This window comes from Sus scrofa, chromosome 17 (assembly GCF_000003025.6).
Source record: "Sus scrofa isolate TJ Tabasco breed Duroc chromosome 17, Sscrofa11.1, whole genome shotgun sequence".
NCBI lineage: Eukaryota > Metazoa > Chordata > Mammalia > Artiodactyla > Suidae > Sus > Sus scrofa.
The window spans coordinates 50183276-50206637 of record NC_010459.5 but is presented as its reverse complement, the minus strand read 5'-3'; the positions used below and the strand labels follow the sequence as shown (position 1 = coordinate 50206637).

The 23362-nt window shown below is 52.8% G+C and overlaps 1 long non-coding RNA gene across 3 annotated transcripts; it reads left to right on the top strand.

The window, feature by feature from the left end:
* On the top strand, window positions 399-22762 carry LOC106506712. Of its 3 annotated transcripts, none has more exons than XR_002339971.1 (5): window positions 399-588; window positions 970-1146; window positions 6247-9897; window positions 21474-21598; window positions 21699-22762. It is a non-coding gene; the product is annotated as an uncharacterized LOC106506712 (long non-coding RNA). The 3 variants fall into 3 exon arrangements; XR_002339970.1 differs by having other exon boundaries at window positions 958-1146; XR_002339969.1 differs by lacking the exon at window positions 399-588 and having other exon boundaries at window positions 625-1146.

The following is a 23362-nucleotide window of genomic DNA, read 5'->3' as shown; positions in this document are numbered from 1 at the left end:
CCAAGCCCGAGCTCCTGTAAGTCAAAGGAAGCCTGGAACCTCCCCCCCCCCCGCCTCCCAAGGAAGCCCCTTGGTGAGCAGAGGAGCAGAGCGGATTGGGTGGGGCTGGGTGTGGCCCAGGGCTTTAGGACCAGGGCCAGGGTTACTAGAAGCCCTGACCCTGCTCGCTGGACTAAGCCAATGGGGAGCCTGATGAGGGGCTTTAGGGAGGCAGAGGGAGGGCAGAGCTGGCTGGTGCCTCTGCCCCTAGGAGAGCGCTCAGGGCGCCAGGGCGGGCTTCCGGGCCAGATCCCACTTCCCTTCCTCACGGGGAGCTCCCCCCAAGCTGCTGACGGAAGGCCAGCCCCCAGGGCAGTGGTTCCCGGGGGCGCGGCACTGCCCCCACTTTACAGGTGAGGGACGCCAGCCAGAAAGGGAGGTGCTCGAGGTGGGGGCGGAGCCAGATGTGACTCACATACCTGGCACCTGCAGATTCCAGGACGGCCAGGAAGGGGTTTCAAATCCCTTATGTAATTTATGTGATTACTCGGAGGGAAGACTAGTGATTGTGGTTTTCACAGTGTGGATGTGGGAGCTGGGAGCAGAGAGGTATTTGATGGAGACAGCCCTTGCGGGGGGTGGGGGGGTGGCAGAGGCCTGGGGCACCAGCATGTCCCCAGGGAGAGCAGGGCTAGAAGCCTTTCCGCCTGCCTGGCTCCTCTCCCCATCCTGGGTGGGATGTGGGGTCCGCGGGGGATGTCACTGTGCGGGGAAGGGGGGAAGGGGCCGTGGTGCCCCAGGCCGGAAGGACAGAGGAAGAGAGGCTGAACCACAGCTGAACCTTCATCCTCCTGTCTGTCCTCCCAGAGGCCCCGCGGGCAGCCCTCTAAGTAGCACCCCCCACCTCCATCCCCGCAGAGGAAGGGAGGCCCTCAGGGAAGAAAGAAACTCTCTGGAAACCTTGCCTGTGAAACTCAGCCTTTGTTGCAGAAACTCGACCCCAGCCTGGGCTAAATGCGGCTACCCTGGGCTCTGGGGGAGCCAGACCCAGGCCCGAGTCTCTCCTTCACTGAGCACGGTGAGCTGAGCCCAGATCCCCGAGTAGGAGGACCCAAGAGAGCTGCGGGGACATCCAGCTGGTCCAGCCACCTCCTTGCATGTGGGCAGGTGAGGCACAGGGGGCAAAGGGACTTCTCCAGGCCCCGCCTTGGGGGGACGGGCGGCGGAGCCCAGCCCTGACTCCTCCGTCAGCGCCCCCATCTCGGGCCAGGCCTGCCCTGAGACCTGGAAACCGCAGGAGCCTGAGATCACACCCATTCTCCGGATGAGGAGTGAGGCTCGGGAGGGCGGGGGACTTGCCTGAGATCCACAGCTGTGAGTGGCAGGGGTGGGACTGGAACCCAGGACGCAGTCACCCCACAGGGGCCGCCCCCTTTTCCACTCTCTTCGCAGGGAGTGTTCCACCCCCGACAATGAGGTTGTCCTCAAGTTAAAGAAAATGTATATTGTCAGGGGAATGATTCTCTTAATGAGACATTCAAGGGAATTTTGAGCATTAGCAGAAATGCTAATAGCTGATATTAACACCGCCCCGCTGTGCCTGGCCCTGTTTTAAGCACTTTTCTAGGCTTTCTTAACTTTAAACAAATGCTGTGATAGGATTTGATGTGACATCATTACCGCCGTTTCCCAGTTGTGGAAATTTCACCAGGGGGAAGAAATAACTGCTCCCCAAACCCTGGGTCCAGGCTTCGGTTTCCTTGGGAAAATGCCCGGGATGGGATTTTGATACCCGTGGGAGGTCGCGCTGTTGGCCATCACCGTGTCCTAATCCCTCAGCCTCCCTGCCCGGGACCCTTGTCCTCTGCCACGTGACTTTGTGGCTCTCCCCTCTAGACGTGGAGTCGCGTCTCACTGAGGCTGTTTGGTTATGTGATTGGCTTTGGCGCTGGGCTGCGGGCAGAGGGTTGAACGTGTGGTCCCGCTTCTCTGCGAGATGAACATGCCTCTGGTTGTCAGGGGTCCTGGGAAGACGAGAGACTCCTGAGCAGACCTGGACTCAGCCCTTCGCTCGAAGCCAAGCAAAGCCAGGCCTGGACGTGATACACCCCAGCAGATGTGCAGACATGAGAAGGAGAGAGAAATGCTTATTGTCGTTTGCAACTGCGTTTGGGGTGGTTTGTTACGCAGCTTAATTGGGACCATGGCTGACAGATAGAAACCCCTGTGAGTGAACAGACTGCAGTGCTCAGAGCACCCACTCCACTTGCCCTCAGCAGAGGCAAACAGCCCAGCTTTTCCCCCAGGCCACATGTCCCACTGCCCTGAGCATCTTCAAAGTAGACAGCATGTCCCTGACCCCTGTCCTTTGTTGGCACATGTTCTGGGGGACAGGCACCAGGATCTTGTTGCCTGTGTCCAAGTCATGAGTATGCCCAGTGTTTGTTTTTTCATTTTTCTCTGATCAGATATCCAAGGGTTTATCAAGTCCTAACTAATGCTGGAACATTTGGAAATCGTGCTGTAGTGATTAGTCAAATTTGTTTCACATGCCTTCACTAATCAAGGTCGTTCTAAGACTTGCATGTCTCCCAAGCCGCACGGAGCCTAAATTAGATGTTTGCCGGAGTTGTTTTCCAGAAATTTGGAGTCAGCTGTGCCTAGTTGGAGCTGAGCTGGTAAAGGCTGGGTGGGACCACTGTCCCTCCCACCAACTGGGCATGTGCCAGTGTCTGCTCAGTGACCTTTTGACGTCAGAGGTTTGAAAATTCCACCCTCAGGTGGAGCCGAGGCCAGTAGCTCAGTTACACCTGCACAGAATAACAATCACGGCACCTTTCCCCATCACCTTTCCCTGCGCCTCCTTCTTTCTTTCTTTTTCTTATCCCCTAAAACCCCCAGGCTCCTTGACCTGGGGAGGCAGGCTTGAGGTTTGTTCTTCTGTCTCTGCACTTGGTCCGCCTTGTCACTAAACCCTCTTTGCTGCAAACCCCAGCTTCTCGCTTTTTGGCCTGCTGCGCATCAGGCAAAACGAACCTGTTTTGGCAATAACGTTTTTAGCTGCACAAACTATCCCTTCCCCGTGGGAAGTCCCCAGGGCAGGCACTTTGTCTCTTCTGTTTTGGTGGCGCCAGGACGTAATCAGGGCTCAATAAATAATTGACAATCACAAAGACCCCCTCAAGGAGCCCATTTGCTTTCCCTGAGTGGTCTGCTAACCTTTCAAGGCATTCTCTTAAGTGCATTTTGTTTCTTTTTCATTTTTCTCCAATTTAAATGGATGGAAAGGAAGGTCGGGAGAGAGCTGCTGGCTTGCTGAGAGCCAGAGCTGGAAAGGGGGCGGGGAATAAATGAGTGAGAGCAGCGCCTGTGGGGCCCGGCGTGGAGCCTGAACCCCAGGCACCCTCACAGGAGGAGCAGGGGCCTCTCGTGCTGTCTCCATGCAAGGCGAAGCCACCTTCCGGTCTCCTTTTAGAAAGTGGGTGTTTTGCCCAGCTGTGCTCTGAGGCTCTGTGATCTAAGAAGCAGTAAAGAGAGCCAGTATCAGGAAGCACCGTTCAAAACCAAGAGGAGAAAGAGGGACCCAGGAGGTGAAGCGAAGGGCTCTGCCCCCAAGTCCTTTACTGACAGAGAGTCACTGAGCTGCCAGGCACTGCTTTGGATGCTGGGACAGGGCAGGGAGCAAAGTCTTTGATCTCACGGAGGTCACTTTCTAGCCCGGAGGACAAGCAGTAGCCACTGAGCCAACCATTGTATGATGTCTGGGGAGGTGACCGTTGCTAGAAAGAAAATAGAGCTGATGGACAAGGTCATACATGTGGGCAGGGAGGGCCTCTCAGGGGAGAAGATTGAGTCCTGGGAAGAGCACACCAAGCAGAGGGAACAGCAAGTGCAAAAGCTCTGAGGAAGGAGAGGCCTGGTGATCCCGGGTGAGGAGCAGCCAGGAGGCGGTGCGGCTGGGGTGCGGAGGGGAGAGGAGCCTGGGCATCGAGGCTTCCTTGTCCCTCAGGGCCCTCCAGGCAGCGGGTCCTGAGTGAGGCAGAGCAGGTGACTTGTGACCCAGCGGTCACCATCTCAGGTGGGCAGGCTTGAGTGGAGAGCATGGTTCTCGGGGTGTCATTCCCAGGTCAGCCTCCGAGACCCTGTTAGAATCTCCAGTTCTCACCCCCTCCCCAGGCGCCCTGAATTGGTCTCTCTGGGGTGGGCCGGGCACCTGAGCTGTCACACACCCTGCAGGTGGTCTGGAGTCTTGCCAGAGTCTGAGCAGCACAAGCAGTGCTGCAGCCCTGGCTCCAGTCCTCCCCCAGGAGCCCCGAGGAGTTAGGGGTGAACTCGGGAGGGGTCGAGGGTCACCCACCAGAAGGAGGGAACACCATCAAGTGGGGGACTGGGCTCTTGCTTGTTCTAGAAATCTCCTTGAGGGGTTTCTCAGGTGGGAAGCGATTCTCTGGGTGGGTGGTAGGGTCCTCGGGGTGGTGGGAAAAGCACAGAGGGAAAGAGGGAGAAGGGCCCTGATTAGACCTTCTTAGTGACAGAAACTTGGGAAATCAACACAGTTCGAGCCTCCCCTGGGAGCTGAACGGCAGGACTGGGGGGGAGACTGGAACGCATGTGGATCCCACGTGTTCCCCTTGTCCTCACTCCCTGGGCTCAGCGCCGTGTCCCCACCCCTCCATTCTCTGTCCCTCAGCTGGGGTTCCCTGAGCCTGCTGTATATCAGGCGTGGGGGACACAGTGGGGACATCCCTGACCCCTGAGCTTGTCCATGACAGCGTGTGACCCAACGTGATGGTCAGGAATGCCCAGGTCAGCATCCCCAGCCTTGAGACCAGGAAGGGGTCCCTGAGGAGGGGACATCTGAGCTGAGACCTGAGGAACAAGTAGAGATGAGCTGGGAACACCAGAGGCTCTGGTGCAGGAAGTAAAGACCCAGTCAAAGGAGAGGCTGTGACAAGGGGGCTCATTGTCTGGGTCAGAAGTTCAGGTGTAGGAGGTACCAGGTTGGGTTTCTGAGTGGCTCAGCCTGTGTACGCCGCCCACGAGCAGTGGCTGCGAGTGTGGGGACCCTGGGTGTGTCTTCTGCACAGACTCTTCTTTTGCTGCGGATTAAGTTGGGGTGGGGTCCAGAGGAGGGGCCGCAGGACTAGAGGCACTCGGGACCTGCACAGGCTTCCGTGTGGCAGAGCCCACGTTTGAGGCAGGACAAGGGTCCTTGGGGAGCGATGGGTGGTGGCTGATGGCTCTTGGTATCCTCAGTGAAGTCGGCCCCACAGATAAGACCCCAGCGAGGCCCTTAGGAGGCGGCTCTCACTCAGCTTCCTTCTCAGTGAACCTGGGAATTGGGAAACCGTGAGGGAAAGGAGAGCATTTTCTCTCCTGCTGCATCAAGAGCATTAAGGAAGCTCAGCAGCTTGCCCGAGGAAGCATCAGCTCAACTTCCACGGCTCCAGAGCCTGCGGGGCGGGACAGACATGAAGTCCATGTCACTTTCTAAGGGAACGTGAGGAAAGCTCCCTTGTTGGCTCCGGATCGAACGCACCAGGATCCTAAGGAGCTACACGTGGCGCCAGGTTGTGACAAACACCTCCAGACGTGGAGCAAACATCCGCAGACAAGGTTTCATTGAAGACGGATTGTTCCTCCTCCTCCTTTATCTTCTCCAACTTTCTCATCATCTCCAGACTCGTCACACAGCTTCCATCTGCCTTGTGCCGAGCCTGGTGTCAGGTGCTGGATGGAGGCAGGTCAGCTTGGAGACCTCGATGACCGTGTCTCTGCCCACGGTCCCCTCCTTCCTCCCTGTCCCTGTGAAGGGACCAGGTGCGGCCCCTCCTTGCCACGGGTACTCGCCTCCCAGGACGGAGGCCGGAGCTGCTTGGGAGCTGCATCCTTTCCTGTCTGGGAAAGACTTTGCTCACTGGAGAGCTTAGTGAGGGTAGGGGAAGGAGAAAGAACAAGGGTGAGAGAAGATTCCAGAAGAACAGAAAGGGGTGATGTTCACTGTTTCCTAGGGGAGGCGCTGGCTGCTGTGAGGTTCCCACGCCTGCAAAGGGGAATTGATTGGCTCCTGCAGGTGGCTGACCAGCCGTGTGAACCTAGTTCCTTCCATAGAATCAAGTCTGGCTGTGGCTTTTGACCTGGGCTGTGAGTTCTGTAGTCCTGGAAAGCCTGAAAAATTCCTGATGCCCAAGTAGGACCCCAGACTCATTACATCACCCCTGGAAGGGGGACCCGGTCATTGATCCGTATCTTTAATGCTCCCCCCAGGTCACTGGAAGGTGTGGCTGAGACCGAGAGCCCTGCTCTGAGCTGATGCCTGTCATCCCAGGAGCCATTATGAGAATCTCCGGGCCCCAGACTCCTGAGCGGCAGGGTCCTAAGAGTCACCGGCTTGACGCTGGCTCCTCGCAGGGGAGGAAGGTGGTTTCCAGCGATGTCGTGGTGCTCGCCCAGTGCCACACAGCACATGAGGGCAGAGCTGTGTCCAACATCCCCCGATCTCTCCACCTCCTGCAAAGACCCTCGAAGCTTCTCAGGAGCTTGGGTGTGAGCGGCCAATAGGATCTCCAACTTCCAGGCAGGAATCCAGGACTAATCCTGATGGATTAGCAAAGTCATCCTATTGCAGAGACCCCCGATGCCCCACCTAGTTCAGACCCTTGGACTCTAGGACACTGAAATTCTCTCCAAAATGTGAACAATGAAGACGTGCTTGGGAACCAGGAAAGGCTGAGCAGCTGATGACCATTTGGGTTTTGTGGCCTCCTTTTCAAAAGGAAATAAATACGGCAGAAATGCTCTTCACAGAAGGGGCTTCAGGATTTCATAAATAGACCATAAAGAGGCAACAGAAGAACCAGCACAGCCCCAAATCAACATCTGTCCCCTGTCATCTGGCTCTCCCTCCATCATCACCATTCTCTCTCTCAAGAGCGAAACAAGCATTCTTGTCTTTTGGAAAGAGAACCATCTTCTCCCCGCCCAGACCTGCTTGGCATCTTCCAAAGGTGGAGGAGCGTGCATCCAATAGGTGGGATGGTGAGACCTGATCTCCATCAGTGGGCAGGGCTAATATTACACATGGTTCTAAAAGTCAGGATGCTTTTGGCAGCGAGTAACAGAACTTCCAACTAAAGGCGTCTTACACCTTTGTGGCCCAAAGCAGGGCCCATGGATCCATAGCATGAGCGTCTGCAGCCTGCAGGAATTTGGAATCTTAGGTTCTACCTCGGACTTACTGAATAAGAGTCTGCACTTGCAGTAGAGCCCCAGGTGATTCATATGCATGTGAAAGTCTGCGAAGTACTAGTTTAAATGAAAAAGGCTTTTTTTGTGTGTGTGTGTGAACTTTAAAAGAAGCCCACAAAAGACAATTCCAATTTGGTTAACTCATGGGTACAAAGATGTCAGGCCTCTATCTCTGCATCTTGGAGATTTTTTTGGCTTCTGCCTCAGGGTTTCAAGATGGCTGCTATGGCTCCAACATCATCAAACCAAGTCCAAAACAAATGAAAGGAATAGGTGCTGGAGAATTTTTCTTATGTGTACCTTGGAAAAAGCTTTCCCAGAAATCTCTAGTTGATGTTCTTTGAGATCCTATTGGCTAGAAGTGGCTGGCAGGCCCACTCTTAAACCAGTCGCAAGTGATGGGGAGTAGGTTTACTGGGATCGGCCTTTGAACCACTGACCAATCAAGTGTCTCCTCTTAGGGATGGGATAGGGCCACCTTCTCCATCACATCATCATGTACCAGAGACTTGAAACGTGCTGTCTTACAACCAATGAATCAGATATGAGTGCCGGCTTATCTGGGATTAGGAAACTGAAAGCCACAGGGTTTCTGTGTCCTGCACACATTCAGAGCAAGCAGAAGCAGAGCCAGCTTTGTGCCAAGGGGCTTGAATCCAGGGGCAGAGCTCATCCCACGATGCTCACACCAGGACCACGGTCCCCTTGAGTGAACTTGCAGGAAACAAAGGCATTTCCCGTGTTCACTTGTGTCCAACGCTGCCTTGTCTACTTAGCACAAAACCTTTATTAAGTTAGGGCTGCTTAGCATAATGCTCCTTTGCTCCGGCACCCCCGCAGTGATCAGACTGAGTGCATCTCGGAGTCTAGCAGGATTCTTGACGCATGGCGGGACCTCGTCATGATTTGCCTCATTTAATGGAATTGCATTATGATGCTTTGCACACTTCATCACACCTAACAGTGTTTTGCACAGAGTTGTTTAACAAACGCTTGCAGAATGACTATATGACCAATCAATTAGTTCCCTTTCAATTGAGCACTTAACTTTGTCCCTACAAATGCATGAGATAAAATGGCTGCAAAAGTGCTTTTATTTCCTCCCAACCATTATCCCAATCAAATGCTTCTCTAAGCTTCAGAGAGCATGATGATTTGGTTCTTTTGATTTTAAGCTCAGATCTTTTCAGTTTTGATAAATGCAGGTTTGGAAATGTGTGAAATGTATCATGGGGCTGCTGTGAAGCTGTGATGCGGGTGAACAATTTAAAAAATTCTTCAGGAGGTTTGTACGCTTTAGAAATGATGGCAAGTTGTGGAACGGGACTCAGCAGAGTCAGTTTTAGGGAATTTGTTTCAGGGCACTAACTGCAGCTCGGCCAGCCAAGCGGCCAACTTGGATGTGACTCCCGAGAGACAAGCTGGCCTTGATGAATGGGGCCAAGCTCTGCGAGTGCCGGATTCCCATCCCAGCGGGGCCACCTATTTTCTGACAATTGGCGGCTCTGTTCTCTCCCGGTGTGTGGTGGGACCAGGAGGACAATTGCCTTCAGCCCTCAGAGGATAAAGCAATTGTCCTCTTGACTTCCACGCAGTCCTGCTTCTAAGTGACCTCCTAGGGTTTATCTATGGTGAGACCTCTGGGTATCTAATCGCTCTCTGCTTTGAGCTGAAAGGAGGACTCTGGGAAACAGAGCTGAGAAGCAGGAAAGGAGCGGGGGTGGGGGTGTCAGTTCTTCCCCTGAGCCCATTCTCCAAAAGGACGCCTTTGTGACAATGCTTTGAAGGTAATATGCTGATGTGAGCACAATTAAGGCAGTGATGAGAGGGCTTTAGAGAGGACAGCGTGAGATAAGCATCCCAAGCCTCGTCCTGGAAACAGAGGGAGCGGCTCTGAGCACTCACCTGTTCACCAGCCCCTGAAGACACAGGTGCCACCCTGACCTCCCCCAGCCCATGTAGCCCCATTAGAGCCAGCCTGCACCTCTGAATCTGCTACTAACCAGAGGGAAAGACTGGGAGAATTCATTGCTCCTTCTCAGAGGAGGAAGATCTAGGGCTGTGAAGGTGGCAGGCACCCTTTCTCCTCTGTGTTCTGTGGCGTGTGTGGTTAACATCACAGCCGCTGTGGAGACTGTCAAGAGCCCAAGTCCAGGACTCCAGCCCTCAGTCACTAGAGCGGCTTCAGTGCCTGGGAGTTGCCCCTCCTGGGGCGGGGTGGTGGTGGTGCAACGCACCTCCATTGTTGCTGAGAAGACTAATCACTCTGCAACAGCAACAGCTGGCTGGGACACAGGTCTTTGAAATGGGACCGGTGCCATTCCCGTGTCACCCAGAAACCTCTTAGCATTCTCACCTCTGCACTTAGAGATCAGCCAGCACTGGTGAACACCTGTAGCTGTCTCATTCTGCACCAGGTGACAGCCACACCTGAAAGCCACCCTCATGTTCACATGCACGGGCGGTTGAGTTCAGGTTCCAAAAACTCTCATGAAGGAGCTCAGTACCATCCGTCAATTGAAGCGTGACTGTGGTAGATCCATTCAACGAACTAGCCAGCCATGAAAAGGAAGGGAGGTTCTGCAGCAGGGATTCACCTTGGAAACCTACAGCTTGTATTTCATCCACGTGCTAGATCCAGAATGGGCGTGGTCATCGAACCAGCGACAGGTGAGTGGTTGCCAGGGGGCTGGGGAGACGGGGAGGGGAAGTGGGTGTGGTGTTTCTCTTGGGGATGGTGAAACGTTCTGATGATTGTGCAACTTTGGGAAAATACCAAAAGCCGTTGTGCATTACACTTTAAAATGATGAATTTTACGGTGTGTGAGTTCTATCTCAAAAAAATTACATGAGAAAAATCGATCTCATGGCACACGGGCAAGGTGGATATATTAAATTAAGACGGGGGGTGAAACATTCCAGCTTCCAGCCCTCGATGGAAAATGCTCATGTAGAATGTGGGCCCAGGCTCTTGCGGAGCAACTGCGGGCTGGAGCGAAGTGGCAAGTGCTCCTTCGAGGGGGCCTGGGAGCCCCAGGTTACCTCGTCCCCTCCCCTCCCTGTATGCATTTGTGCATTTTTCTCATGGTGCCTCAGGGTGCTGGGTTTGTTGGGTCACCGTGTTGGCTCCTGCGGCACCGCTGACACAGTTCCGCAGCAGCAGTGCCCACAGGGTGGTCGCCCTACCTGTTCCCTTCCTTGTCCCACCCCAAGAATCTCTCGCAGCAGCACATGCAAGGGATCGGGGGACAGCCAGCAGGGACCCAGCGGGGAGGCTGGTCCTGGTTCACGTCCAGCTGCGTGAAAACCTGTCTGCACTTTCTTTCCCTCCTTCTCTGCCTCATTCTTTCCTCCCTCCCGCGTCCTGGGGTTGCCCTCCCTCAAGTTTTAGCAACTTTTTCCTCATCTCTGTTTTCTGGGGAGCTTAGGGTAAGACAGTTACTCCTATTATTGTTGTTAACGAACAGACCTTGGAGATATTGTGGGTTTGGTTCTAGACCACAATAAATCGAGTATCAGGAGTCTTTTGGCTTCCCAGGGCAGATAACAGTTACGTGTATACTCTACTCTAGTCTGTTAAGTGTGCAATAGCATGATGGCTGAAAAAATGTGTGTATCTTAATCTAAAAGTGCTTTATTGCTAAAAAAATCACCCAAGACTTCAGCAGGTTGTAATCTTTTCACTGACGGAGGGGTTAAAATATTGTGAGAATTACCAAAATGTGACACAGAGACACAAAGTAGCGAATGCCCTTGGGAAGATGGTGCTGGTGGACTTGTTCCCCGCAGGGCTGCCACAAACCTTCAAATAGTTTTTTTTTTTTTTTTTAAAGTGCAGTTATCTAGTTTTAAAAATAAAACAGTATCCCTATATTAATCAGGACATTCTGTCCACATTGAATGGGAATGGTCAGAAGGACTCATGCTAACGTTTGATGCAGATCCATGGTTTATGGGAAACAGCACTGGACTGAGATTCAAAGAGGGGTGAGAGGCCCCCCTCCCCACTTGGTGGCTGCCTGTCCTGAAGGATGCGTAGAAGTCACCTCCCCACGTGGCTCTGACGCCAGGATGCCGTTGGGGCGCTGGGCTCCACGTCTGCCTCTGCCTCACAACCCTCCTCTTTGACTCCCACTCCCCGGCTCGAGGTGCCTTCTGCTGATCTCTGAGATAACCCAGGGATGGATTTCATCTATCCATTTGTTTGATGAGGAGACTGAGCTACAGGGAAAGGAGCAGCCCTGCGCTGACCCCAGCTGGGGTCTGCAGACACTCCTGGCCTCCGCGCCTACCTGCCCACTGAGCCAGTCCTTGTCCCTGTCTGTGGGAAAGGCCCCTGGCGGGCTGAGGAGGACCCCAGGCCCAGATTTCAGCAGGTGCATGGAGCAGTCAGAGCCACGCCAGGACACTAAAGGCGGCTCATGCTGGTCCCACTGGGGTGAGGCTGCTGAGGCCCCGCACCTCAGCCGGAAGAGAAATCAATACCTGCCGCGTCCACGACTCGAGTGGCTGATGTGCCCTGAGCAGCTGTGGGCTCGGCTGACTTGGAGGCCTCTGCCTGCTCCTCTCCACCACACCAGTGGTCTCTTCACAGTCGAACCCAGGCGGGGGAGAGGGCGGGCGTGGCGGCGAGCGTCTCCCTCTCTGGCAGGGCTGCCTCGCATCAGAAAGGCTGTGTCTACCCCTTTCGGGAGCCGACCTGGGAGAAACACCCACACGTTGAAACCTTTGCCCAGATGCCCCCAACTCGTTAAATCACTTGCAGTTGGGATGGGATTCGATGATGACACTGGGCTGTGACCACAACCTGTTCAGCCACCTGCCCCCCAGCATCCCTTTTGTATTTCATTTGTCTGTTTTTTGAAACTGCCTTGGATATTTATTTTCACCACGATGAGAAGGAAACAGGTGGTGCTGATTCGGGAGGCGGGGGGCACTACTCGATTGGTCACTTGGTCAAATGTGTGTTGACTGTGAGCTGGAGGGGTCACACGGGACCTGGGGAATATGACTCCCAGTCCCCTTTCCCAGCTCACGGTCCAGCTGGGGGCAGAAGACAAAGTAACAACTCACTGCATTCCACAAGCATTCACTGAGACCCGCTCACCTTGTGACAGGCATTGTCCTGGGCGGTTAACCAGCAGCCTCTGTCCCTTCCTGTGGCAACAGAGAAAGTGGCCAGCAGTGCCCCCTGTGTGTGTGGGCAGTAGCTAGCAGGTGCTCACCTGGGACTTCACAGTGACTAAGGATTTCAGTTTGGTGAAAAAAGCAAGAGAAAGGGAATCCAGGCAGGGGTACAGCATGTGCAAAGGCCCGGAGGCCAAGACAGTGCAGCATGTTTAAGGACCGGAATGAAGTTCCCTGTGGCTAAAGCAGAGGTTTGGGGGGGAGGGGAACGGTGAGGGAAGAAGGCAGGGGATGGGGCTGGAAGGACAGACAGAGGCTGGGTGCTAGGGGGTCTGGGGGGCCAGTGAGGGCTCCACAGGGCTGTAGGAGCCCTGGGTGGGGAGTCTCAGTGAAATTCAGTCAGGGGTGTGACCTGGTCCTGTTGTCCATGGTTTGGGGGATGGGTGATGTTGGGTGAGCAGGGCCATCCCTGACAGGGGTGAGGCAGTCCTGTGGGGGACAGAGGGTGGTTGCCTGAGCCAGGAGGGTGCAGGTGGAAGTGGAAAGGATGGAATGGAATCAAGAGGCATCTTGGAGCCAAAGCAATGGGAATGGGGTCTGAGACGTGATGGGGGGAGAGGAGGGAGGAGAATCACCCAGGATCCGGCAGGGACCTGGGGTGGTGGTGTCACCAGGCCCTGAAGTGGGGACACACAGAGAGGCCCCATTTGGGGTGAGCACATTGTGTCAGCTTGAAGGTGACTCAAGGCAGCCACGTGAGAGCAGCTGGGGCCAGGTGTGGGCAGGGTTCACCTGCGAGTATGTGGCCCCTGAGACCCCCAGAAAGTGAGCAGAGAGAGAGGAGAAAGACTAGGTGTCACGTGAGGGACCCCTGCATCTGCTGGGTGGGAAGACAGGGGACAAGGGACATTGAGAAGGCCTGGAAAGGCGGGGACCTTGAGGACAAGGAGACCCAGAGGAAAGAAGGTTCAAGGGCACTCTCTGTGGACTGCGGGGGCGGGGGGGTGAACTTGACAAGAGAAGCTCCGGGGAGTGGGAGCCCGGGTGCAGCAGCCTGGAGTGGGGTAGGGGTGGGGGAAGTGTATGTGTGTGTCTGTGAGAATGGGTCGTGGGAAGGGGGCTGTGGACACTGCCTGCAGGGCACTCATTTGCTTTAAAGTGAGAAACGAGAATCTCCTGTATCGAGACTTGGAGATTCTAAGCATAGCTACACCGTTGGTCGTGGGGCTTTGTTTCTGCAGAATTGTGTCACATTCTATGGAGACGCTGGAGCCGGAGGAGGAAAGCCATGCAGGGGAGACCCAGAAACAGGAAACAACCCGGTTTACGGAGCCGGTCCTGATGCGGACCCAGATCTGAGCACTGTGGGGTGTCCTGGGGCATCTCAGTTTAGTCCCTAACTCCCCACCATGATACCCGCTTTACAGAGGAGGAGCGGCCACGGAGGGCAGTGATGTCTGCTTAGACACACCATATGGGGAGCTGAGACCCTGCCTCTCACCACCGTCCAGATGGTTCAACTTGAGGGGCACAGTCCCAGGGCTGGCCGTGGCTTTGGGTACCCCAGGGCCTGGTGTGAGCAGGGCCAAGGAGGCTGGGGCTGGTCTGTGGAGGCCACCTGGGGGGCTGATGGCTTCTGCTGAAGACTCCAGCTCCTGCTCTGAGCCCCCCTGGACCAGACAAGTCTCCATTACTGATGGTCTTTAGGGCTCTGGTCCAGCAGTTTCCATGGATCACAGCTGCAGCAGGGAAGGGAGGCTTCCTCTGCGGGGTTTTGAACAGAACGAGGGAATGATCAGAGTGGAAGCAGCAGGGGACAGCAAGACAGGAGCTGCTGGTACCCCTGGAGCTGGCGGGGAGGGGGGCAGAGAGGCATGTTCGGGGAGGGCAGGGAGAGCCATGCAGGGGCTGGGCCTGCCCACAGGGGCTGCAGCCACTCTGAGCACAGCAGGGAATGTGGGGAAGGGCCCAGCCCCCCCCCTCCTCCTCCCTTACCTCCAGCCCTCACCTCCAGTGTGCCTCCCTCTGGCCGACCTTGACCAGACCCCAGAGGACAGGGAGCCTGGGCCACACAGTCCTCGGGGGCCAGTTCCCAGGACACAGCAGAACAGGGTGGAGATGGGCCCTGGGGGTCGGGGAGGGAAGGTGGAGAGCGATGCTCACAGAACCTGCGGCTCCTCCCGCTGCAGGAGTGCCAGTGACAGGGTCCCTTCCATGCCCACCCAGGCTCTGGGACCCACAGGGGAGAGGGCATCAGCGGGGGGCCTGGGTGCAAGCTCTGGGCAGCCTGGGAAAGCAGACGAAGCTTAAAGAGGGAGACGAAGGGTGTGGAGGTTTGTGAACAGGGAGATGGGAAGAGGTGGCGATGATGGGGGAACGTTGTGTTGGTACCACACTTGGCACCAACCAAACAGAGGTTATTCTAACTTTCCCCCTTTTCTTTAGGAATTTCTTGGTCGGCTTGCAGCCTCTTGTGGCCAGGTCTGTGCGGTAGAAATAGGAGCTGCCTGGTCTGCCTGTGCTCATGCTTGGCAGCTCTTCCGGCCTCAGAACTTCCCTTGGGAGCCGGGGATTTCTGCTCAGGTCAATTCAGGCTGGAGACGTGTCTAAGAGCCTGGGGTGGGGGTGGGCTCCAAATGCTAATATTGAAAGATGACTCTACTTCTTCCACTCGAGACTACAAATCATTTCGGGCTGTTAGGGACGGGGCCTTTTCCAGCAGCCGCATTGGACCAGGCACAGATTGATAGCCGGGCTCAGGTTTACGTTGGGGTCACTCTTGGCTTCGACAGGAAACACAGGTCATATTTCACTCCTGGGTCTCAGGCCTGAAAGTCATGTCAGCTTCTGAGAAAATATAACCTCCGCGCAAGGGAACATGAGCATTCCTTCTGAAATGAAGACTTTTCCTCTTGTTCAACTCTCTGCCCACGTGGACATCTGTCTTCTTGGGGTTTCTAGAATCATTAGTTGAGTGTCGGCCAGAGCTGACTGAGGACTTCTTATTCTTGGATGCAAGAGACCATAGATGCTGCTAAGACCATTGCAAGTTAGACTTCGAAGTCATGGCATCTGCGGTCTAGCTGGGGAGGCAAGAAGTCCTCACTGAAACACAGTTTATAATGGAAGCCTTTTTCTGGAGTGAGGCTCTGGGAAGCTGTGTGTTTCTATACTTTTGGCACAGAAACAACACACACCCATCCCTCTGATAGGTTTTAAAAATCTTGTCTTTGTCTAAATCTCATGGGTTCCCCGAAGAGAGATTTCTCTTTGTGTTTCTTTCATAAGCCCTACAGCGTTCCCAGGACACTTACTCAATATTTCTCAACTCCTCGAGATTCCGACAGGTGGCCAGGAAGGCTCCTTTTATCCGTCACCATGAGAAGCTACAAAAGAAGAGCCATTCTGAGTCCTTGGGAGATCTGTTTGTCTATTCGGGTTGGTTGTTTTTAGTTTCTCAGAGGATATACTGAGGGTTGCTTTTCCACTGGTTCCATGCCTCTACCTCGAGAGCTGAAAATTAGGCCATTCCTATAACCAGTGACTCAGCACTAAAAAAGTTATCAGTTTCAGGTTTAAAATTAACTGCAAAACGCAAAAAAAAAAAAAAAAAGGCAATTCAGCAGAGGGGGAACATAAGCAGTAAGCACATTTTGCACATTTAAAAAAACATTCTGAAATATCAATCTGGAAATCTGCAGATGGGAGGTGAAAGCTGCCCATTTTGGGGGGAGAAAATATTTTGTAGCTTCAAATCCTTTAGGAATATTTTATCAAAAGACCCATTCCCTGTGATGTTATTTTGGGGAACTCTTTTATAACCCGCTGACACGCTTCCACTTAGCATTTGCCTGACTTGAAAATCACAGTGGTCTAATTACAGACTCTCACGAAAAGGGAAGCGGGTCTGTGAAGGGGGCCTAATCGGTACTTTCCTTTCTCCCCCCAACCTCTGTCTTGTGTCAGATGATCAGGGCGAATATGTTCCCGAGTTATTTATTTGGGGGCCAAGAGCCGAAGGCTGGGGATGGGGCGGGTCTCTCCTTGATCTTTTCTTCTTGGGTGCTCACGCAGGGGAAGGTCACTGCGATGCTCAGAGGAGGTGGTTTGTGAACCCAGCTGACCTGCTTTGAGGTAGGAGGATTGAGAAAGCTGAGGTGATGTGGTTTGTCCAGTTGGTAGCGGGAGCAAACCCTCGCAGTGAGGTGCACACCACCCAGGGCTTTTGTTTATTCACGGGGGGCGGCGGGGGGGGGGGGCTACTTTGGAGCCTGTCTCCAGAAAGGGCAGATGAAGAAAGGACTATTTTCTAAGTAGGAAGGTATATTAGCCAGTTTTTACCATATTAGTGACATGTCACGTACCAGCTCAAAATTCAGTGACTTAACATTTATTTTCACACCCAACAGTCTGCAGTGTTGACTGTGGTTTAGGTGATCTTGGCTGGCCTGGTCTGGTCATTTGCGGCTCAGAATGCAGACCAGCTGGGGTTGGCTAGATCCTATGGTCTTGGTTCAGCCTCATCTGTCTGTTGTTTGGGGACTCTGGGTGGAAGAGCAGCAGCTGTTTGGCCACGCTTGTATGCGGAAGGGCAGAATACAAGAGGCGTTGCAAGTCCTGCATGTGTAGGCCTTTGCTCTGTGATGGGCTACATGAAGTCTGCACACATGGATCAAATCAAGTGACACGGCCACACTCAAAGTGAGTATGGAGATGTCCCCTCAGCTCATGTGGGAAGGCACTGCAGAGGTACATGGCAGGAAGTGTCAAGGTATAACCCTATTACAGAGACTTGCAAGATTGGGATCAACTACTGGATATCCCACAAGCGCTCCCCCCTCCCCCACCTGCAAGTGTACCTTTAACTCAAGACTCCTTTTCCCAAATAACTATGACATACTCACTTCGGTGCTGATTCTTGTGGGATTGAGGTAGCGGTTTCTCCTAGACGACAACTCCTGAGACCCATTAAGGAGACGCCAACCTGGGAAGTTGGAATATTGGTCAATATTCCAAGACCGCCACATTGGAATTTTAGGGCTCATCTGAGTTCAGGTGTTTCTGGCTCATTGAGGTTCTCAAATCAAGATTTTAAGTGATTGCTCAAGAATAACTCAATAGAATTAAAGTCCATGAACATTTTGTATCTTGTGAAAATTTAGATGCCTAATAGCCTTTATTTCAACCAATGTTTCTTAGTGGATTTTACTGATCCACAGGGACATGGGAGATAACTTCAGGTACAGCAGATAGGTGTTTTTTTTTTTTTTTTAAGTATGTATTTATCCTTATAGTTACCTTCAATTTAGAGCAAGGGATGGTTGGTTTTACTTTTAGAGTGGTGATATCAAGTTTTCTCTTTTGAACACACTTATTTGTGTCAAAAAGTGAGTCAAGTGAAAGAAATAGGTAAGTCACAGTATTAGTGAGATGTGGATAAGCCAAAAGTTTTGAGGAAGTTTTTGAAACAACTTAACTTCATGCAAATGCAGCGTGGATTCAAACGGCCAATGCCCCCCACCAAGATACTGCTTGTTGCTTTCTTTCTAGAAGTAGCCACACGATGCCAACAGCTCCTTCTGTCCTCTTGGTCTTGCTTCATCAACCTCTTTATGGGTCTCCATAGAGACTGTGTGCATCCCACAGGCCATCCCTCTGTCCGAGGTCCTCTCTGGCAGCTACGTGCTGGGCCATGTTCTCAGCACTGGAAATTCAGTCTCACATCTGTCTCCAGCAGCCACCACCCTTTCCCTCTGGCTAACAGGATCTGAGGCTGCTAGATAAAATTCGGGACCATGCAGTATTTGGAGCCTACTTATAGGAAAACTAGGCATTATTTGACTGGTGGGCCTCCTGTACTGTTATTTGCTAGATCCGGCTGCCCTAACAGAGCGCCTTTCTGTTTGCCTGCAAAGGTGATGGATTGTTATTGGTCTATACTCTGGAGTCACATTCAAAGTGAGTGAATACCACCCACCAGCTGGCCATGTGGGTGCTCTGAGCCTTTTTCCTCTGTTTGTGCTTGAAGGTGATAGTCTGTTCCTCCCAGGGTGTTGGATGGAGGAGATGAGTTCATACTTGATCCATCTTTAGAAGAGTTTGCGGACACAGGGTCGACGCCCAGCATGACATTGCTGATTCAGGGTCTCTGACGTAGAGACCAGACACTGTCCTCTCAACCCTCTCAAGTGCTATTCGGGGGCTCTGTGAGCATCCAACTAGCATGGGGACACTGTCCTGTGCTGCCCTGTCCATCTGGTGAACTTTGGGGGCTTCATTTCCTGGGGTGCCCTTGCCCTACTGCTAACTTATGACATTTCCATTAAATTCTTTTTTCTTTTTTCAGCTGCGCCTGTGGCATATGGAAGCTCCTAGGCTAGGGGTTGAATTGGAGGTACAGCTGCTGGCCTGTGCCACAGCACGGCAACATCTGCAACTTATGCTGCAAACGCATATGAGCGAGGCCAGGGATCACAGTCTCATCCTCACGACACTATGTCAGGTTCTTAACCCACCAAGCCACAATGGGAACTCCTCACTTTTAAAATAGCTTCCCTTAACTAAGATTAAGTAAATCAATCAGAGGCTTTCTTTGAAATGATTTCTAAATCAGTGAAGACTTTAAGCATGCTCGAACTGTTCCTTTGAGCTAAAAAATTTGCACGGTGCTTCTTTTAGGAAAGGGAGGGAAAGCAGAGGCCGAGAATAGCCCTGAGTGAATGGTGAGTACTTTGAAATAAACCAGCTCTGTGTTTGACCTCTAGTTCTGAACAGTATGTGTTCAATGTCCGTGGGGGTAACGTGAATCCACGGCGGAGAAAGCAAATTTCAGCTCCCGGGGATTTCTTTGTAACGGGGCCACTCAAATGCAGTGCAGCTTGAGTCAAACCAGACCCTGCCGCGTGGTGATGAAGGGATTATGAAGCCAGATCGGGAAGAGCGAGCAATTTTTCACCTCCCTTTTACACGTGCTGATGCATCAGAAAATTGAGAAAGAATTAAAAGATAATTACGAAACTCTTCCCAAGAATGCAAGGGTCAGGGAATCCAGGCAGCCAGAAATGGGAGAGATTTTAAAGGTGCAAGACAAAGTCGTCTCATGGAAGAAAGCGGTGGATGTGTTTATGTGGAGATTTAGTCCTGGGTGAGTTTCTTTTTCTCGCAAAGACAATCACATATTCTAACTGCAGTGGGTTCAATGGAAAATGCATGTCCATCTAAACTCGGCTTCATCTGCTAGGCCTGGAGGGTCCCCGGTTGCTTGAGGAATGAGGCTGTCGCCTTCACTTGGGTTTGCCTCATAAGCAGAGCTGGAGGTGAAAGCTTGCTGGCAGGTAGGTTGCTTAGGGAAGTGATCTGCGCCCTGGAAGGAACGAAGGGGGAAAAGAGGAAAAGCCAGTCCTGGGATGGAAAACTGTTGGCCACGGAGAGTGGTTTTATTGATTGATTGGTTTAATAATGATTTTGTATTTTTTCTATTATAGTTGGTTTACAGTGTTCTCTCCGTTTTCTACTGTATAGCAAAGTGACCCAGTCACACACATGTATACACATTCTTTTTCTCACATTACCCTGGATAGTGGTTTTAAAACAGGACTGCGCGTTTTTGGATGCTCCTCCCACGAGGGGTGGTTCTTGGGCCCCCAAACTTGAATCTGAAGGCTGCCGTTGCTGTGCTACCTCAAAGGCTGGGTGGTCACAGGCCACGTGGGAACTGCTGAGTACTCTCTCCTCCTCCTTCCATCCTGTGGCACAGCAAAGCCTTGCTTCAGAAGCTTGAGGATGGATTCTTTTTCTGCAACAGAGTGAGCTTGAGCCATCAGAGTATGCCATGCCCTTGGCCGTGGAAACTGGATAAAGGATAAACCCATGATTCAGGGAGGCTCAGTTCTGGGACTTCTGTTGAAACTGTGGGGTAGAAGAGTCATTTTTCTCCCAGGGATACCAAGGGTGTGAACAGGTGCCAGGACAGAAGAGCTTGGCGGAGAATGGGGCCCCTGGAGGACAAGGCAGAGCGGTGAAGCGAAAGGGGATCATTTCCTGATACCATCACTGAGTACTTGGATCCAGCCATGCCTGAAGCTGTTGCCTTCAGACTTTTAAAAGACCTGAGCTAATAACCCCTCCTCCTGCCTGTTTTTTTTTCCTTTGTTAGTGATTTTTATTTGGATTCTGTTGGTGGCGATCAGGATAGCCTGACTTATTCAAAGACCAACTTAGAAAAGATCTCAGAAATGCTGGGAGATGCCAACCTACTGGTCAGACACTTCAGCCACAAGACCTGGCAGAGAGCATCCTCTCTGCTCAGCCCCAAATGTTGCCCTTGAACAGGGATTGATGTAGATTCTCATCTTAATGTTGTTTGCACTTCAGCAAGACTCAGTTTGGGCCCTGGTGTGCTGGACCAGCCCTGATGCCATGGAAATCCAGCAGCAGCTTCCTGCATAAATGGAGACTTCACAGGCTGAACCAAGCCTGAAATTCAGTGCTTTTTATCATTTACCATTTTGTATAAAACAAAGAAACACAGTATATGTATTTATTAATGTTTGGCGTAAAAAGACATAAAATTAAAATCTTAATCTTTTGGAAACTTATAAGTGAGTATTATTTTGTCTGGATTTCATTTTTACAGTCCAAATATTCTCTTCTTATTCTTTACAGAATCAAAAATGAACTGTAGTTCAGCTTTTTAATTCCTTCCTAAATATTGCTTTTCGTTCCCTTATGGTTCCGTGTCTACTCAAGGCATGAATATGATGTATTCAGGGTTTACAGTGATGCTTCAGATATTAAAAATTTTGGCAAGATCCAGAATCTATAAACACGTCCTGTTCTGCATTCTCATACTGTTACACATTTCCTTAAAAAACAGTGACTTTCCTTCTGTTTTAGAGTTCTGTTCATATCCTTTCTTATTTGCCTCATAGCTTGCTGCCATGAAACAAATTTGGAAAAAGAATAATTCCTATCACCTTCCTCAATAACCTCTAACAAATCTGCTATTACATTTTGAAATCTGTTTTCTCTCAGAGAAATAAAACAGGCCTTGAAAATACATATTGTTATGTGCATACCAGAGGACCAAAGCCCTCAAGCCTTCCTGTCTTTCCATCCAGGACTGTTCAGAAGCAGAGTTATGGGACCCAGGGTTGAAACCTTCTCGGAAGAGAAAGATATCATAAGGCAGGCACTCAGAAGAGGGCAGAAGAACCACTTCCTCATTGAAGCTGGAGCTTTGAAAGTGAGTGACAATGGCTCACCGCTTCAAGTCATTGCAGGTGTGAAATAATCAAAGAAGCATCAGTCCTGAATTCTTTTTGGCTTGAATTCTTTCTTGCCAGGGAGCATGTGCAGTGACTCTGCAGCAAGGAGGATGCAGAGGTTCTTGGACACAGGCTGACTCCGGCCCCTGGATGTTGTCTGGCTGCATCGTGAGGACCAGTTGCCTGTGGCTGTGACGGAGGAGGCGCCACCAGGAGCAGCATCCATCCTCTGTGGCTCTGACCTCAGGGCTGCAGGGCTGAGGGCTCCTTGGGGCCGGTGGGCGTGGCCCCACAGGGTCAGCCCGGGTCTCACCTGCGGGGGCCAGGCAGAGCTCTCTGGGCCAGGATCCCACTCGGGCTCCGTCCAGAAGCTGGACTCAGCCAGGAAAGCCAGGCCCACCCTCCTTGCAAACCCTGTTTACATCCAAGTGGGATCCTCTGAAGGCCAAGACCAACCGGCACAAATGGTCTGTTTATTGAGGACAAGAACAGCTGAGTCCTTCAGGCCGCCTCTTTGGAGAGAGAGGGGCTGGTAGACGGGGGGGGACGCGCTGGCTGCGCTTCCTGCGTCCCGGGCCACTGTCCACCCGGGAAAGTCCTCCAGGTCCGGGCTCTCCTTCCCAGCTGGCAGCGGGGCTGCGGGCAGCTCCTCCGTCCCAGGTCCTGGCAGGGCTGCTCCGCGACAGGTGCTGAGCACCGTGAACTGGGTCTGAGCTGCTGTCATGCTCGCGGTTGTTAGGACCAGAGGGACACTTCTGGCACTGACTTGAGGACATGACCAACGTCTCAAAGGGGAGGTGGGGACAAAGGCTCCGTTCATTGCAGGACACTTGTTTGTTCAACCCCCGACACCGAGCAGCACCAACGTCTCAGAAATTCCAACGAGCGAAACTTTTTTTGGTGCGTGGTTGGTGCCCGGTCGGCAGAGCATCTGCACAGACCCGAGGATCCCTGACTCTCAGCCTGATGCTGAATGTCCGCTTTCTCCTTTCTCATGCCTCTTTCTCTGTCTCCCCCTTTCTGTCAAATTGCCCTGAACACACGCCTCATTCTATGAAACGCAGGCCCCGCGTCTTCTGAGAAGTAGAACAGCCTGACTGATGAGAGATGCGTCCTTGATTAGGCCGCGCGTTTGAATCCTGACATTTTCTTGCGATGAAATTCATTCCCACTTTGCAGCACAGGCGCGGGGAGGAGGCTGGCTGAGAAACAGCCTCGGTCAGGTCCAGTGGCAGCCGTGACGTGGTCTGTTAGGACCGGCCATCAGGACTCCTCCCGCGGTGCCTTGGGGGTCGTGGAGGCTCTTGGGCCCCTCACGGTTCCCTCTGGGAGTCCGGGCTCTGCCTGGGCAGCCGCTGGGGCTGGGCTTCCCGCTGCCCCACGTGTGGGCCGGGTCCATCCTCAGGCCAAAGCTGGTGCTGGTGACCAGCGCATGGGTCCCTGTGTGCCCACGACCCTGTGGCCACAGATGGCCCTGAAGGGGCACCCCAGCTGCTCAGGAGCCAGAGACGCTCAGGCTCTCAGATCAGGAAAGTTCTGTGCAAAGCTGCTACCTTCTCAGCAAGTGATGCCACCAAATGCCCGTCACTCAGCCCAGTGACCCACACACTTCTTGTCCTGGGGTTCCCCCTTCTTCCAGTTACAGCGAGTGCACTAAAGTCAAACTCTCCTGCCTGCCCGCCCCTCTCCACGCCCTGCTCTCACCCCAGTCAGCAGCTCCCTCCTGGGGGGGGGATGTCTGT